Source organism: Acinonyx jubatus, chromosome A2 (genome assembly GCF_027475565.1).
Source record: "Acinonyx jubatus isolate Ajub_Pintada_27869175 chromosome A2, VMU_Ajub_asm_v1.0, whole genome shotgun sequence".
Taxonomy (NCBI): domain Eukaryota; kingdom Metazoa; phylum Chordata; class Mammalia; order Carnivora; family Felidae; genus Acinonyx; species Acinonyx jubatus.
In genome coordinates, this window is record NC_069383.1 from 13,509,255 (window position 1) to 13,526,157 (window position 16,903).

At 45.8% G+C, this 16,903-nt stretch overlaps 1 protein-coding gene across 2 annotated transcripts in view; it reads right to left on the minus strand.

Moving 5' to 3' along the window:
* The window catches only part of TMEM178B (transmembrane protein 178B), a 356,181-nt gene that overhangs the window by 190,145 nt on the left and 149,133 nt on the right, over positions 1-16,903 (minus strand). The gene's annotated exons all lie outside the window — the stretch shown is intronic.

The window sequence follows — 16,903 nt, forward strand, 5'->3', positions numbered from 1 at the left end:
TCAGTGCCAAGGACTAGCACCAAAGACTTCCTCCAGTTGCCCCCACTTCTTATACTTCCAGCTCTGACTATTGCTGGTCCCCACACCCACTGCATGAACCCAAAGCAGCCTGCTTGCTCCCAGACATGCTCTGGTGTCTACAAATGACCACCTCCACCAGTCCCTCCTGTGGCCTTCTCAAAACTCACTGCATCCATGAGCCCTGACCCTGCTGCATTTCCCCCATGTGTCTTAGCATTTCTAGCACAGTCCATCGTGCAGAAAAAATATCTGGAGTAAAGCTGTGAATGCTCGTATGAACCAAAACAGAGAACACATCGTCATGTACTGTGAAGTAGAATTCTCTCTACAAAGGAGTTTGTCATAGAATTTGCTGTTCTAAAAGACCCCTTTAGTGTATTTTAAAGGACTTGATGTGGCCATGTGGTTAACATGCAGCTTTCCATGAACACATCTGTCGTACAGGGAGATGCCTTGGGATCTTCACAGAGAATTGTTCTCTGCAGCAATGCTGTTCCAGATGTACCAGCCAAAGGCCTGGAGACACGTTCTGTCATTGACTGCGTGCTAATGAGTTCTGTCCAACAAATATATACGTATATAACAAGTGCTTTCTCTGTGTTTTCTATATACCACAGTTTTTTCCAGGAGCCTTATAATGAAATGAAAGAAATCAGAGTCTTATATCCAGAAGGGAATCTTGTTTGAGTGACTCACGTTATGACCAAGGAAGATAAAGCCAACGACAGAGGTTTACAACTTCTTTATCCCACTTTCAAGTACCAACAATTCTTCAGTGAAACCCACCGTGAACACCTCCTCTCGAAGCCAAAGACGACGCTCCCATCCAGCCCTTCTGGGATTTAATGGATTATCTCCAACTATTTTATGGGAGACACAGGACCTCAGGGTCCTTCCATCTGAAGCTCCTAAAGATTTGAGCCACATCTGTCTCTACTTATTCCGATATTGTTTTGAATTCGTCTTCTCTTGGAAGACACATGACACTTGCACAGGGACATCTGGGGACTCGTCACAATCCCTGGGACAGTCCTGGGCACAGGGGAGCTCTGGCAGCCCTTCTTGTCTGCTTGTAACTGGAGCAAGGGAGGAAATGAAAATAAATGCACGGTCTCCCTCTGGTTGTAATTATTAACGGTCAATTTGCTAAAATGGTATCTGTTTAGATGACTAATAATCATGGCTCTATTATTTGTAGAATGCTGTGTTTTGTTTTGTTTTTAATTATGTCTTAGGTGAGTCTCTCATTTGTGTTTTAACTCTATAAAAATGCCTCAATTTCTCACTCACTCATTCTATCCCAGGCACGATGAAGGTTTGAAAAAGGTTGCTCCTATAATTTTTTTTTTTTTAATACAAGCTGCTGTTATCATGTCCGTGAGTCATGTCCTGCAGAGGAAGTATGTGTACCACTCAGGGCAAGATATGAAGGGGAGCCCACTAGCAGGGGGGGCAACCCCTAATTTGGGGGGCATAAAAGAATTTGTGCCTAGTGGCATAACCCCCAGCATGGGGAGCCCTTGGGAGACCTGGTTTTGGAATAACCCAAAATTGGGTTTCAAAGTGGGAATTCTGTTTTTTCCAGTCAGACAACATAGTTGATACTGAATGTTATTTATAGGTTTGACTTGAGCTGGTTTAAACCATTTTTCTTGTTTCCAATAAATCATTTCATGGAAATGGCTAGATATTATTCCTTCTTTGTTTTAGAGCTAAATTACCTATTAAATAAGGGGGAAGAAGTGAATTATGTTAGTAAAAGGCTCAGATGGCTTTGCACAACATCAATTCAGCAAAATGCATTCCCGCCTTCATAGGTAATGGCCCAAGTCTAAAGTAATACCATCAACAGCCAGGATTTGTTGAACACGTACTATATGGGAATGTATGCTAATCACTGCATGGGAAGTCAAGTGCACTAAGAACTGTCTTCTGAAAATGTGCCGCCCAACTGGGAAACGGAGACACGAAAATGAACCATAATACAAAGTGGTGAATGGTAAGGATTTTGAGCTACATAGGAGTCCACGGAAGAACTCACTTCTGTCTGGAGTGTCCACAGAGGGGCTGGTTGTTGAGCTGGGCACTGAAGCATGGAGGGAAGGAGGCTTGAACAAGGGGACAGTGTGTACAAAGACATGAAGGTGAGGCAGAATAAGGCAGTCCTGCATAGTGGGAAAGCAAAGTTAAATCCTGGCACTTATGAGCTGTGTGACCTTCAGCAAGTTGCTTGATCTCTCTGAGCCTATATTTTCTCTCCGTAAAAGGAGGACACTAGAGGAACCTCGTTCACAGGACTGTTGTAAAGAGCAGAGAAAAAATGGGAGTGAAGCACTGAGCAGAACCGTACTTCAGAACAGAAGGTAAACCCTCAGTACAGGTTAACTATTGTTATAATTTCAAGGTTACAAAAAAACACAGGCAACCCTTGGGTTGAGCTCTATCCTGGGGCCACGATCAGTGATAGAGAGGCCTTGTTCTGCAACAACCACTTACAGCAGGACAGAGGGAATGGGTCGTGGCGCACCATGGTGCCAATCATGAAAATGAATTTGAGGGAATGACACAGAAAAAAGCAGGCACGGTCAACACTGTCAGACTCTTCCCAGGCTCTGGGGCCCACCTCGTGGTTACTGCTATAAATGGAGTAACTCACCCCTGCCAACTCCTAAACCATTTACACTCTTAAAAAAAAAACAAAAATAAAACAACAAAACAAAACAAAAACCTCGTAAAAGGAATATCAGAAGGAAACCAATCCAGGAAAATACTTGAGGATGCTGCCTTATGATTGCCCCCGTCAGGAAACCACGGGAAAGGAGAGTTCCTAAGGGCAGAGTCAGCCAAGAGTAATTGCTAGAAGGCTGGGGAGCATAGAGAGACACTGAAATGCACCTCTTCCCCCACCCCAGCTTCTCAGAAGACCCAGCAATGCAGGGACAATACTTCCTGGGACCAGATACAGCAGTCTACAGAGGGGGTGGGGCACCATTGCAGGGGTGGGAATTCCTCTGTTACTGGGGCAACAGGCAAAATGAGGGCAGAGTCCACTGTCCCTTCAAAGTCCCCGGGGAGACTAAAGAGCCCGTGTCAGATGTAACTGGCTAAGAGCACTTGGGAAAAGCAAGCTTCCAAAATAGTTGTCTATGAGCTGGTGCTGACACCCACGAGGATCACGGTCTGGCAGAAACATACAGAAATACAACCAGGGAGTTCAAGATGCATGGGAGGCATTAACGAGGCTGGCTATGGAAGTATTCTTCGGCATCTGGGCTGAGCTGGCTAGCTGAGTGACCCAAGTGTGGTGGCGGCATTTTCTCCTCCGATACTCGAGACAGAACGATGTGGTACCAAGGACATGATAACACTTAGCAGCAAAAGCCAGCAAGAGCTATGACTTTGGTTTTTAGAAGACTTATAGAGAGAATTCACCTTTCTTGGCATAATTCTGATTGAGCTTCAACTGGAATCTCAGATAGGGTTTTTCGGAAAAAGCCGGATTTTAATAGAAATGATGCTTTCGGGAAGCATGGCAAAAACGAACAAACAAAAGCATTGCAAGTGGGTAATGACTTTCAGTCAACATATCTGACAAACAGGAATGAGGTTAAAAGGTGATTGACTGTATCTGCTGCTGAACCACGTGAAATTTTAGGCTCCAAAGAGTATGTACTCAAAGAAAATGCCTGAGTGTCAGTTTCTTAGCGTCCTGGGGTCTCCTCTTCCCAGAACTAGAGACAGCCCACCTGAGCACCTGAGCTTCATTCAACCAGGTGTCCCCTGGGCTGTAGACCGCCTACCTGAGGGTCTGGGCTGAGCCAGGTGTGACAGGGAAGCTACTAGGTGTCACCAGATTCTAAAGCCACACAACTCTTATACTGCTTCAGGCACCACAGCTCCCTAATCAAAAGACATAAATACATCCTATCTGGGGAAATCCATCCCATCATGAATGTCTAGACAGTCACTCTATTTCTTACTGTTGACCAGTGAGAAATAACGGACCTCAATGTAATTCTATAGCTTTACATAGACGGGGTGCCTACATAGGACACAGCACCACAGGTTGGGCGAACTTGTGCTCCCTCATCAGCTCCAACGTTGACCTTCAGAGTGAACTTCGACAACATTTACTGAGTATCTGGTAAGGTCAGGCACCAAGCAAGATTCTGGGGGTAAAGGGTTATCAGTTCAGCCCGGCTCCTCCTTCACACCCCAGTTACAAGATGAGGAGTAGAGAATCAGGCCACTAATGCCCTTACCAGAATGAACTATAAGGTATCCCAAACGCTGGAGCGAGAAAGCTGGCAAAGCCCACGGAACAGGTGGTTCTGTAGCCAAACCGTGGAGCCCAAAAGGCCCGCTTCCGGGCTCTTCAACCACTCCAGAGTCCCTGCAGACACAACTTGATGCTTGATGTCAGTACATTAACCAGAGATGCCCACATCAGTGCCCATCTCCTGGAAACCAAGGTCAGCACAACATGGAGAAACAGGGGGCCCCGGGTAGGTGACAATGAGGGAAATCCTCAAATGCCTCCATCTCGGAGGTCTCAAAACCCACCACCGGGTCATCTTTGTTTTGAGTTACGTCAGATCCTTTCTTTTCAGTTAAAAAGCAAAAACTGTAACTAAGGTAGGAATAGCTCACCAAGCCCCTACGACTTTAGTGTGAAGAAATTGAACAAATTATTTAACTCCTCATTAGGAGAGACAAAAAAGGGCGGGGGGGAACCTGGGTAGCTCGGTCAGTTAAGCATCCGACTTCAGCTCAGGTCATGATCTCACAGCTCATGGGTTTGAGCCCTGTGTCGAGCTCTGTGCTGACAGCTCAGAGCCTGGAGCCTGCTTCAGATTGTGTCTCTGTCTCTTTCTGCCCCTCCCCCACTCACATTCTCTCTCTCTCTCTCTCTCTCTCTCTCTCAAAAAGAAACATTAAAAAATTTTTTAAACATTAAACATGTTTAAAAACTAAGCACTAAAAAAATATTTTTTTAAAGGAGACAAAAAAAAAACCTTTAAGCATAGAATTCTGAGGTGAGTACAGGGTCCAGAAATCCGGGGAAAGGGCCAAGAAAGGTTTAACAGTTTCGCTTCTTGGCTACCATGATCCAAGGTGCCCACGAGTTTAGCTCTAGATCAGCGCTCATGGGAGGAGTCTTTCTACTGTCACATTCCTGCCCCCTCTCTACTCACCTCCTCAGGCAGCAGGAAAAGCCAGGTGATACACCTGGGGTCTTCCTGTTGCCCGGTGAAAGCCAAAGCCTGTGGGAGCACCACCTGATATGGGTGAAATGAGAGGTGGTCCCCACAGGCTGGTGGACAGTTTTAGGGAAAGAGAAGAGTCCATTCTAGCCACACCTTCAGAAAATTCCAAGTGCAACAAGAACATCGAGATGACCCATAACTTGGGTCTGAGTCTCTTCTCCCATCTTAGTTTACAGACAAGTGTTCCCAAGGAACTAACAACTTCTTGATGACTGATCAAAACACAGTATTTCTGAAAAATGTCCTGTTAATAATAACCACCCTTTAATGTCTTAACACTATACAATTCACCCTGGGTCCCTGAGACTCAAGGGGGCAATGACCTGTGCAGAAGCATGACAAAAGGCAGCAAATTTCCTCAGTCTCCAGAGGCAGCCCCCCTGGTCCAGTAGCAGATTGACATGGCCTTCCTCCAGCCAAAAGCCAGCAGGAATCTCCACTTGGTTACTCCTCCTGGGATAGGAAGGAGGGAGAGCTGGATCCACCAGGAACATTCTATTGACACAGGGTTTTCAAGAACTAATAGCCCCAGGATGTGTGGTATTTAAGGAGAAAGTAGTTGCATCTAGCACCCGGAGTTATTAACGGAGAATGGACAAACACCAACAACTCAGCTTATCTCTACTCAGCAGCCCAGGGACATTAGGGGGAGGTGTCCACTCTCAGCCATGCCTTCTGCCAGTGAGGACAGCAGTTCCTGACCATGGCTCTAGGCAGTCTCAGAAGGACACTGGGAAGGTGAATGAAATGTCCTCCTCCATTGGGTCTGACTCCCGAACAAGTCTTACCAGAAGAGGGGCTGCTCAAGGCTGTAGCACCACGTGGGGGGGGATTCTAAGTTTCAACATCTGTAAGAAACTTAAGAGAGTCTTTTAAGAGACATTATCTCACTTAGTTCCCAAACAGCCTCTTTGGTTAAGGTTTCTGCCGTTGGAAGCCCTGATTATGCTCCAAAATGGGCTGGATCATGGACCAGGAGGAATTCAAGGAGGGGGGCCCACAGGCTCCCCAGGACAAGCTCACGGGAGACCCCAACCCCCCAGGCAGGCCCCAGTCAGGGCCAGCCCAAGGAGGTGAACTTTCATCCAAGTAGCAAAGAATCTTTAGCAGGGGAAACCCAGACCTATTGTCACAACAACGCACCTGCAAGTCAATTAAACTCGACCGTCAAGAGAGCCGTTAGCCACAGTGACCGTATTTAAAAGTTGGGGAGCTGGAAGAACGCCATTACTACCTGCACCCACCACCATCTCTGGGGTGCTAGAAAGAACACGGATGTGGGGTCACAAGATCTTGGTCCTTTACGAGTTATCTGGCCTTCAACAAGTCACATAACCTCTGTGCACCTCCAGTCACCCATCCATTGATATGAAGTTAACAATAAAACTTAAACTCCCAAGCGTGTTGTGAAGATCAAGTGAAATAATGTACATGAAAGTGTCTTAAAACTAGAAAGGGCCACAACCATGTCAAGTATTACTTTGAAAGTACTTGGGAGACTTTGGACAACACATACAGTGGAAAAGCTGATCCTGCTTCTTCATTCTTCATCCAACCCAATCCTAGAAGAGATGTGCCCCATCTAGCTGCCTCAAAGATCTCCCTGTTCATTTATTCTGTGGTCATTAAACTCCCCCCAGGTACCATGCATTGGACTACACGCTAGAGAGACAGCCTTCCTGTCCTCATGGAGCGTGAATCCAGATAATTCCAACACTACCTGTTCCCACCTCCATTTTATGTTCTCAGTCTTTGTAAATCCTATCCTAGAAAGATCCCTTCTCTCAGGAGCAAACATAAACTGTCTCCTTCCCAGTCTAGATGAGCAGGTCTGAACATGGAACCCCACCCTGTGAGCTAATGAGTCACCTGTAACCAAGTCTACACCACTGTCCTGAGGCATGAAATTCAGCTGTCTCCCCATCCCATCATCTTGGCCCTTCGGAAACCTTTAATGTAGAAACTTGAGTCTCCTGGGAGACTCAAACCTCAGTCTCAGCAGACCCACAGTCTTCCGAAGCCACTTTTGAAATAAATACACTAAATACCAAACCAATAAAGCAGAAGTTTATCTCCACCCCACAGGATGTGTTAGCCATGTCCACCATGGGGACTTGTAGCAGGTTAAATAGACACTCAAGTTGCAAAGACCTGGGTTTGAATCCTCACCTGTGGGCCTTGAAGCTAATTATTTAGCTTAGTACCCCTTGAAGGTTCAATTTTTCACATTTATAAAGCTCAGATAACAATCCCTTCCCCATAGTGATATTCAAATAATTAAATGTGATAATGTTGGTAAAGAATTTAATAGTGCTTGGCACTTAGAAGCACTCTATAAATGGTAGCCATTGTTATTTATAATTATAATAGTCATTACTATTGACATGCTCACAAAACAGCCCATTTCATCCTATGTGCCGTGATATCTCTACTGCTCTACGGGCAAACAGAGAAAGCAATGCTTCCACTGACTCCAGAGCAAATTATTTCCAACCGTGGACCCCCACTCATCCTGCCTTTTTGGAAACACTAGCTCTCAACCCTGAGGTTAAGATATACTTACCCTTGGCTCAATAACCATGTGACCTGGTTGACGGACAAAATGAAAGAATAAATCAAAACCTAAAATATTTCATCGGCCCACTGGGCTCCATGTCTATTCATACAAAATATTGCGTACACTTCCTCCCAGCAGCCCCTCTTCCTTTCCAGCTACAGTTTTTCCTCATCCTACTCCCCTGTCTGTGGTGCTTACACCTCCCTCTTCATGATGGCCAACTGCACTGTACGATTCCAGAACACCCAGCCTGACTGAACAGATTCCTGCAGCTGGCTCACCAAGTAAAGTAAAGTAAAGTAAAGTAAAGTAAAGTAAAGTAAAGTAAAGTAAAGAATGAACCTTGCCCAAAAAGAGGTCTGGCCTTTGCCCTGGGCTTCTGGGAGGAAATTCTCTAAGTCCTTGGAATTTAAGGCCCGATAGGAGTGGATGTCTTTGTTTGCCTGTGGCCTTTGATCATGCAGGATAGTATAATAATGTGATTTGGAGTTGTGGCTTTGGGTCATGGGGTATCAGCTCAACCTCAGAAGCTGGATAGTGAGATTGATCACACGCTCAGGCAACCACGCCTATGTGATGGAGCCTGAATAAGAACTCTGAACACGAAGGCTCAGTGGACTTCCCTGGTTGACGGTACTCCTTGCATACTGTTGTACCCTTATGCCAAGAAAGTTACACTGCCCACGATCGCACAGGGACAGGAAGACTGGAAGCACCACATTTGGAATTTTCCTGAACTCGGCCTTCTGTGCTTCTTCCCTTGGCTGATTTTAATTTGTATACTTTCACAATAGTAAACCATAACAATGAACATAACAGCTTTCAGAACATTCTGAGTCTTTCTAGTGAGTTGATCAAAGCCAAGAGCGATCTTGGGGGCCCCCCAAACTTGCAGTTGGGGTCAGAAGTGAGAACAGTTGTGTGAGCTGTTCTCCTAACACTGCAGAGGCCATCGGGAGAATCCCTAAAGATGGGCAGTCAGGTCCCCATGTGCACAGTGGTCTCTAGAAAACAACCACATCCTTGGATCATTCTTCATCAACAGAAGATGAACTTGAAAGCCTAAAATTGTTAACTCTGCATTCATTCACAAGTCCTTGTTGGATCTCGATCCACACTCTGAGTTAATGAATATAGATGGACCTCTCAGCCTTCCCCGGTCCTCTGATGTCCATTAACAACATGGATGAGGTCCTGCCTCTGAAGCATTGGGGATTTCTAAGTCTGGCATCAGCAGTTACAGTACGTGGCAGACTGGAGGGGGTGTCCATCTGGAAGACCACATTTGGGAAACTGCCACCTGTGTTCATGTGCCCCATCTGCCTGGAAAATGTCACAGCCACTCTTCCACTGAGCCTGGTCCTCAACTCAAGGGAGGAAATTGCACAGAGGAAAGGAAAAAAAGAAGCCAGAGGAATGCTCAGGCAAGCCAGCGGCCAGTAAGCGTATGAGCCGTGGCAAGCTCTGAATCCTCAGGAAACACGCCCTTGTGAGGATGTCTTCCCCAGGCTTGCTGGGCATCCCCCTGCTGAGAAACAAAGCTCCTTTTCAAGCCGGTGCTGCTATCTGCAGTGGTTCAGTGTCCAGATAACCAGGGAGCAAGGAGATACATTGTCATGTCAAGGCTCACAGGGGAAATACAAGAAGAAGAAATGTCAGCATCTGGATACCGCCGGACATGGAAAACCTCAAAAAACTCAAGAGAGAAAGAAAATGTATTTTGGCGATAATGGGACTAGAGTGGGCTGCGGCTGGCTGAATGCTATATTGGATCTCTACCAGCCACGGGATCCTTCTTTGTTAACCCTGAAGCCCAGCCACCTGCCCCACGAATGGGGAGCAGAAATAAGGGAACAAACTGGACCCCACATCTTTAAAATGAAGAGGTCTCAGGGCTGTATCAGTCACTTAAGCCTAATATTTGGATTTCCTTTAAATTGTATTGTCGTCAACGGCTGTTCAGGCTGAGTTGCTTAGACAGTAAATTCTGGTTCTAGCTGCCATTTCGCATTATGCTAATGTATGTGAGAAGCTGCCTCCCTGGATACCGTAGCAAATTGCCAGCTGAATCATAGAAATGCTGTCAACTTTTTTTTTTTTTTGCAAGTTTTCCATTTTTGCTTTGCTACTGTGTAGCCAGGAGAAACTGGGAGGTGAGCGGGGAAATATATATATATATATATATATATATATATATATATATATAATGCATGTATATATATATTATACATATATATACATGCATTATATATATATATATATATATATATATATATATATATATATATGCATCAAGCTTCCCCTGGATTGGTTTTGCCTCTTTGAGAAAGAGCTGTAGTTTTCTCCCTTGTTTCTAAAGCAGCCCACAGACATGCCTCCATTTTATTTGAAGTCATTTCATTGCCCAAATATCTGTGTCAGTTTCAGGGAATCAGCCTTGAGAGCCAGCAGAGGGAGAAAGAGAGCACCAAACCGGATTTTCTACAGATTCCACTCCAAATCAAAGCCCGAACGAGTGGGAATTTGCTGAGCCCAAACAAACAAACAAGCAAAAGGCAAAGCAAACAGATTCAGCAGAGGAGGCCACTTTTTAAAAGATGGTGAGGGTTCCAGGGTGGTGCAAACAGCTTTGGCTCACAAACGGGTTCCAGTTTGGGCACTGCCAGCTGTTCTCCCCGGGTGACCCTCTTCTCCCCCCTTCCCCCCACCCCAACCCAATCCTGCTCCAAACAGTTCCTTTGGCTGTAAATGAGAAGAGGGAACTGGTGGCCAGGAAGATCCCTTCAGCCTTAACATTCTAAGACTGTATGGCTCTTTTCTGGTCTTAGCTACCTTCTAGACTATGGTTAACAACACCTTATTTTCTTGGACTCGGGTGCTGGACCTGATTGCCCAGCAAGATTGTTCCAGGTCCAAGAGCTAAGATTCTAATACACCTGTGGCACAAAATAGTAATTTCTCCTATTGTCGGACGGTGGGAGAGACAGGTATGTGCAAGGGCGCGAGACAGCCGCAATAGAGAGCAGCAGGCTGGCACCCCCACGCTGGGGATGGAGAAACAGAGGTATTCGTGAGTGCAAATTTTCAGTTCTAGGAGTTAGTCCTAGAGACCTGCCGTACCACTGAGATCCTGCAGTTCACAATACTGTATTGGAAAACTTACTGAGCGAATAGGTCACAAAATAACAACAAGAAGGCACGAGAGCACTGTAGGAGGTGATGGAGAGGTTTATGGCATAGATGGTGGTGGTAGTTTCACGGGTGTATACTTACCTCCAAACCCATCAAGCTGTATACACGTAATACATACAGGCTTTTGCATGTCAATCATAACTCACAGTGGTTTAAAAAAAAGAAAACGGCAAAGGAAAAATACAATTAAAAAAAGAGACAGCTGCAATAGACCTAGGACATGCTCCCCATGTCCCCAACCCTTTTGCTTTTGGAACCCCAGCACTGAACTCCACTTTCACACTGCCTGTCCTGGGTCAGACCCCTGGAACGGCAGCGAGCACTTGTTTGGTATAGACTGCCTGTCCTGTGGCTTTGTCCGCTGTGGAACCACAACCCATTAACAATTTCGGCACTTGGGACCCTCCTCCCCAGCCCCACGTTTTTATCTCACCTGTCCCGTTTCTAACCACCTAAAAGTTCTACCCCTCCCCACTTTTCCTGCAGACAAAGATTCCTCTACCCCTGCTTGACCTCAGCCCTCACCTAGAATTTGACCAATTCAAGGGTACACACTCAAATGCCTTTGGGAGCCAATCAAGACTCCTGAAGGAGTGAGGTTGCCCAATGTAAGGAATGAGAAGTAGGACCCTAGCGGCAAAGAATTGAGCACATCCACCTCCCTCCCCTCGTAAACAAGACATTCACGTGGAAATTTTTACAATTTTATGTGCCCCAAACAAAACAATTATGCAGAAATTAGGCTCCACACTACCAGTTGTTTTTTTTTTTCTTTTTACTGCAAGCTCTCTGTTCATTAAATTCGGGTTTCTTTTTAAGTAAGGAATATACTTGCATGGAGAATTCACACTTCTTTCCAATGACTAAGACTGGATTGAATTACCATTATTATAAAAGATCTTCTTTTAAGTTTAATAGATGCTAAAGCTTCCTTACCATATAGCCTGTGTTACCTTTTATTGACTAACTTAAGCCTAATATCTATAGCATTTCTGTGATTTTTTTTTTTCAATGAAAATACTCCTGAGAATAAAGTCAGACCTCCCGGGGTACCACAAAGTGTAAAATTTCTCTGATGTCTCATGGCTTTATCTACAACAACAGGAAGACTTCTTTGCAAATTTTGTATTCTATACTGTATCTGTTTATTAAGTGGAAAATAATGTTTAATTACTTATCACACACTTACCTCTTCACTACAAATCTTTAAGTGAAATGGACACTTCTGGATGATGCACCACTTTCCTCTCACCAGACCCCAGGTGGGAGCTGGGTTTCCCTCTGCTGCATAAACAGTAAGATTGGTTGACCACCTGACGCTGCTGTTCTACAGGACAAGTAAGTTTGTTCATGAAATTGAAGGTTTGGAAGCCGCGGTCTGGTAACTGTTCTTCTACCTTTTTCCTGCGCCCAAACTCCCCAATAATCCCAAAGTCTTGTCAGAACAAACACCAAGCAAAGCACCCTAGTCCCTTCAAGGGTGGAGTCTGGACTTGTGTTACACAGATTCTCATGCTAACTTCCCCCTTGTTCCCCAGAATGACAGGGAGTCGGCTACAGTACCCCAGCCCTGTCCCTGGGGCCCTGGTACCATTGGCAGAGACTCTGACAAGTGCTGGGAAAATGAGAACACCGGGGTGGGAGGGCATGGTGCGGGGGGGGGGGGGGGGGGGGGGGGGGGACATCACGCTCCTGAAATTCATGTTCAAGATCAAGATCAGCTTTTGTATATTAAATCCTACCTTCCCACTGACAACCCCCATTCCTCCCCTTCTTTCACGGATGCTCTTCAAAAGACAGTGGAGGTGAATATATGAACTTTAAGTTTCTCTGACGTCTACCTGGTGGCCACAGATTTGAAATACTCAGGGGATACAAAGGACTTTTCATAGTGTGAAGTACAAAATGGTCTCACATGGGTAAAGAGTGCCCCTTGACTCATTTTGTAGGTCTAGATTTTGATTTTTCAGCTGCCGTTAAAAATGGGGTCACCTTAACTTAGATTCTAGAAACTAAGAAGCGTGTAGAGTGAAGATCATAACTCAAATGATCTGTTCTTACCCCCTTTTGAATTCTTCTTGCCATAAACAAGCTTCTAATTCCAGGTGAGAAAGAAGCCAATGAAACAAGCCAGGGGGAAGGTGAGTGGCTTCTCCTGGGAACCTGTAAGGGTTTATCTCTGAAAGACATTTTCCCTGCTCACACCCCCCACAACTGTGATGGGACCACCCCACGCTCAGATGCCAATCACTCAAGAGAGGTGCACTGTACTCTTAACAAAGCAGATTCATATAAACATCCTTCCTTCTAAGCAGAAATGCTCTTTTCTGCTTTACTAGTAGAATCCAGGTGAGCTCACTTCTGAAACCATTTGAAAGGCAAAAAAGCCAAACTCACAAACAAAATGTTGGAAGGGGGAAAAGAGGAAGAAACAGGTGGCCTAAGTTCCTTTATCAAAAGGCTCCTTTATCAAAGAGCCTGAGTGGCTCAGTCGGTTAAGCGTCCACCTTTGGCTCAGGTCATGATCTCACGGTTTGTGGGTTCGAGCCCCGCGTTGGGCTCTGTGCTGATGGCTCGGGGCCTGGAGCCTGCTTTGGATTCTGTGTCTCTTTCTCTCTCTGCCCCTCCCCCACTTGTGCTCTGTCTCTATCAAAAATAAATAAATGTAAAAAAAAAAATTTTTTTAAGTCTTAGATCTTTACCCTGGGTTTTATAATAGGAGAATAGGAGAATTCATTTCGAGGTGGGGTTGTAGGTCTCTAGTGTGAGGCACTATTCATTGCAGAGCATTCAAAAATGAAGGGAAAATGTACACCTGACATGAAAATACAGAAACAGGAGCTCAACCAATAAATGTGTAACTTAAGGCGGTGTTTCCAGAGCATAGGTGTTTTATATGCCAAGATCTACCTACTGCAAACACAAGCATGGTGCTGGGAAAGGCACAGACTTACAGATCCAATAGCCCAGGGAGGAGGAGAGAGCCTGGATCAGTCAGGACACAACAGCAAAGGGACAACACACTCAAAAGGGCTTAACGGAAGATTTTTAGGAAAGAACTGTACACAGTTTGGCACAGAATTAAAGGAGCCAGTAAAGATTGGTGATAAGTGGGAAGTTATATTTGCCCCAAGGTCTAAGGGGCGAGGGGGAAGGAACTGTACACGCAGGGAGTCTGGCAAGAGCCAGAGCTGTGGAAGAGGGCTGCCTGGCAGGACCCGTGCCTTAAAGGAACACAGCAGACGAAACCAGACGAATGGAGGGCAGGGGTGTGGTGCAGACGAGGACGGCCACCTCTTGCCTCTTGCCTCCTGGTTTTCCAGTCGTGCCTATTGACCAAACTCAAATGGAAAGCCAAGAATAAGGGGGCACAGGTACTACAGTCCGGAGACATCAGCCTCCCAGGGCATGGAGAGTGAAGCCAGGGCAAATGGAGCGAAACCAGCAAAGAGCCCTAGACTGAGGGTCAGGACACCCGGTTCCAGCTGTGGCACACTGGCTTTGCGACTTTGGACGAGGCTCAACATATCTAGATTTCTAGGAAAGGACTGAGTAGATGGTTTCTCCGGGCTCTTTCAATTTTTACATCCTGTGGCCCTCATCTGGGAACTGTGTAGAACCAGGAGATCACACACGGCTACTATGGTTATCACAAGGCTTCAAAGCAGCACCCCTCAATTTCGGAAATACTCATTGTTCCCTAACCCACAAATCCAGACAGAGACCAACTCCATGGGAACAAAAATATGGGCCCAAGGAATCCTCACGTCTTGATTCTCAGCTTTATCATCAGAACTAATGTCACATCTTGACCGGTTTCCCTTTTGTTGAAGAGTTCAGAATTTCACATGGTGGTCTCGTTCCTTTTGAGGACAAATCTGGACAGTGAAAGGAGATGAAGCATCCACGGCCCCAGAGCCTCTGAAGCTGTGTGTGCGGGAGAGAAGGTTCGCACACGCCAAATGGGAAGACCACACTGGGATTCCAGTCCTCATCACTGTGGACCAGCCTCTCCTATCTCCTATTTCCTATTTCCCACTCCTGCTCTTCTGCATCTTTCTTGTCTTGGTCTGACACCTGCCCCCTTGCCAGCCTAGAGGGGAGAGGAACCTACAGGATCAGAAGGTTCACACTCTTTGCCCCCCTGTGAATGGACTTACCCACTTTCCCTCATCTCATTAGCTACTTCTGGTCATTTTGGTTCTGTAGCTTGACAAAATCTTTCTCTTATTATCTCAAAGCAGTCTGGAAAAGGATACTAATATATATTAGAATCCTTTTTTTTTTTTTTTTAAGCATTAAGCAAATAGAGATCTTGAAGAAATTCCTTTCTCCTAAAATACAGGAATCGATGACAAAAGAAGCATCAAGCTGATTGAAATTTCACAGAGAAGAGACTTCCCTTGTATTTCAGGAATGGTAAAAGCTGCCGCCCCTCATATGACTTCTTGGGCGCCGCTGACATCCTCAGATGTAAAACCCAGGGGAAACGGCCTGAGAGAAAAAGGCATTTGAAGTCCAAAGCTACTAAGAAGTCAAAGAAACGAAAGCCTGTTAACCTTGGACGGAGAACCATGCATTGGGGCACTCTGTAGCAAACAAGTCCAAATCGGGGTAGGTAAAATTAAGTTATACCCATAGTAATAAACGCTCTAATTTTGCTTTAGAAGTTTGCTCTGGAGTTATTACTGTCATTATTTTACTTGATAATTATGGCTTCACGTGTTAATAAATTTCACTTGTGCAATAATTTTGCAGGCTAAGTAGTTACCTGGGAACTCTGTATCATGCACCTAGTAGGTCCTGTCAATGAATGTTCACCGCAAGGTCTCTGCTACAGAACTTCGAAGCTATGACGGTGTCCTCCTCTTCCCTCGCCTCTCATACTCCCCTAATCCTGTCGAGCAGTGCCCTGCACCATCCGTTCCCAGACGCACATACTACGTGTTTTCCTGGACATCCATATCCACATGCATCGTCCAGGATCCTCTGTCATTTTGCAAGTATCTCTAGGGTTCCTGGGCAGTGTTTGTGTTTGCTTGCTTGCTTGTTTTTGCCTCTGGCATAGAATTTTCTGGGAAAGAAACTGCTTCCCCTTGGGGATCAAGGGACTCCCGTGCCAGTTAGACTGAGTGCCTCTTACCCATCGCCACATCCCAGTCCCTAGCACAGTCATGTGGCCCACAGAAGATGCCTGAACATTGTTAAAGCAGAACTCTGTTTTTAGGTAAACTGAGCTTTGCTGGTCCCTTAGGGAAACACAAAATTGAATGCAAAGTAAACATCTCTGGAGGGAGCTTTCCTTTTTCACAGCCTGAGTTCTGAGAAATGTCCTCCCATTGCAAGGTGGGAAGGGAGGGGAGCAAAGACAATAAATGGACTTAAGTGTTTTCAGAAAGACTGTGGTGAGCACAGACCCACTCGGTCCTGTCGGATATGAAAACGGTTTGTCATGAATGATGAGGCGTGCTGGTCAGGGATCCGCTTGGGGGAGTTCTTCAAAGGTAGTTGGGAAAGAGAAGCTGATCGAGTGCACCTTGGGAGGGGGTGGAAGAGCCACGTGTGGCCCGGTGCTCAGCAGGACCACTGACTGTGGAGAGGCTGACTGTGATAAATGTCAAGAACCCTCGAGATGACTGAAGGCAGGCCAGCTCCTGCTTTGCCCCCACGAGTGCATCACACCCCCCCCCCCCATTCTATCTATGCTCTTTTCCTTTGAGCTCCGGGAACTGCATGGTTCTCTCTACTCCATGAGGCTCTCTTTCCTTAGCAGATTTCCTTCTGTTCTGTCCCAATGACACAAGAGTAGGTATGGTGTTGTGAGTGAAAAAGAGCACTCACGGATGCCGGGGCCACATCGTCCAGT